Consider the following 1,872-nt stretch of genomic DNA (forward strand, 5'->3'; position numbering starts at 1 on the left):
TTCCATTGCATTTACAGCATTTATAAAATCAACAGAATCAGCCTTTGCCAAATACATGGTCTAATTGCGAGGGTCAGGTACAAAAAAGTGTATGTACTGATTCTTTTTATCTTTGGCATAATTTTAAACTTTGAAAACTTTTTTTCTTTTAGAGGGGGGATCAATATACAAAAATCCTCAAGTTGAAAAAGTAGTTACATATCAACAGAAACATGACAAATACCCTAATATATCTGAATTTGCAAGTACACTTATACAACAGTAAATATTTCAAGCATATACACATAAAAATGCATATATACAAAGAAAGGACCCCAATTCATTAAAAAAACATATAACACTAATATCATCTAAATATACCTAATCAGGAATCCTTTATCTCTGAAAAAATACAAAAATAAAATGTAAATCATAAAATACTTCTACATACAATAAACCAATGAGAACATATTTCATACACAAAAGATGATGAACCAGTATCACTAGAGAAGAAATGTGCAGAAAGTAATAAAGTTAACACTTTGAACGTTATACATGAGGTTCTGTCTTCTGTCTATGACTAACAGCAGACACTGAACAAAGGCAATAATGGACATAGGTTACAGTTTGCAAAACAAGATTCCAAAACACTTCCAATCTACCATAGAACCACTAATTATAATTTCAGTAGCTTTTGGGGGTAGAACAAGTGACATGCACCTACGGATATTCCGCAATTGGCGACAAGGTAATTGCTTTGCAGTAAAAGATATAGCAGGATGGCTAAAGGATGGTTCAAATACTTTGCACACAATCCTTGATACCTTTCTCCATCTTGCAGTCAACCTCAAGTATAAAGAATGAAAGTAATGATGTAGTTTACAGAGAACATAGGAACCTTAATGCAAATTTATCTATAGTTTTCTACATCAGTAAGAAAATTACAAAACGTTTATCTGGCTGACACACACTGTGATATTACAAATAATCAATATTATGTTCATATGTACATAATTATGGAAATTAACCATTTCAGAAAAAAATAGGACACTGGTGATTTTAATGTAGAAATAATTTATATGTCCAGTATTTCTTTTATCCTTTCTTTCTTTTCCCTTCTGAACAATGGAAATGCTACTGTTAGCATGGTATTAGCATACACGAGACAAGGGAACAAAAACTAAAAAAGTTCATCCTATTCCTAAAATATGATAAAGTAATGATAATCACAATAACTACACTAATAATAATCTAAAGTATCCCTTGGTGAAAATAGGTTATAGTCATGAAATACTTTTGTGTGTGTGTATAAATTTTCAACTTTTTTTTACCAATGATGGTTCTTCTTGCCATGTATAATCATAAGAAAGTTGTGCACCCTATTTCACCATAATACCTTCATTTGGAAGTTTCATATTTACAACTTGAAGTGGAAATACATGGAAAAATATATACAGTGGTTAAATTGTTACAAAATATATACAGAGGTAGTTCAACATATTCATGGTTCACAGGAAAAGCTCAATGCTTCTTCTATTATTAAATTTTACATGAGTAAAGCCCATATTATATACATCTTATTCAATAAATAAAATAAAAGAAAAAATATGAAAATTATAATACAACTACAATATTCAAAATAATAGCACTTCAAATGTATGATGGCTGTCATACTAATCACAAAGAAAGGAAAAAGCCAAACATGTGTTATGTCCACTAGTAACACCCATTTGCTTTATCTATTTATAAGAAAAAAAATTCTACACTTATTTTTTTCTTTTCGTATTCCACACTTATTAGTTTAACTGTCATACAAAGAAACTTGTTGAAATTGGATAATATTTTTACTCATGATGAAAAATGTACAAAATCATTTCCATCACAGCAGTTTAT

This window comes from Penaeus monodon, chromosome 20 (genome assembly GCF_015228065.2).
Source record: "Penaeus monodon isolate SGIC_2016 chromosome 20, NSTDA_Pmon_1, whole genome shotgun sequence".
NCBI lineage: Eukaryota > Metazoa > Arthropoda > Malacostraca > Decapoda > Penaeidae > Penaeus > Penaeus monodon.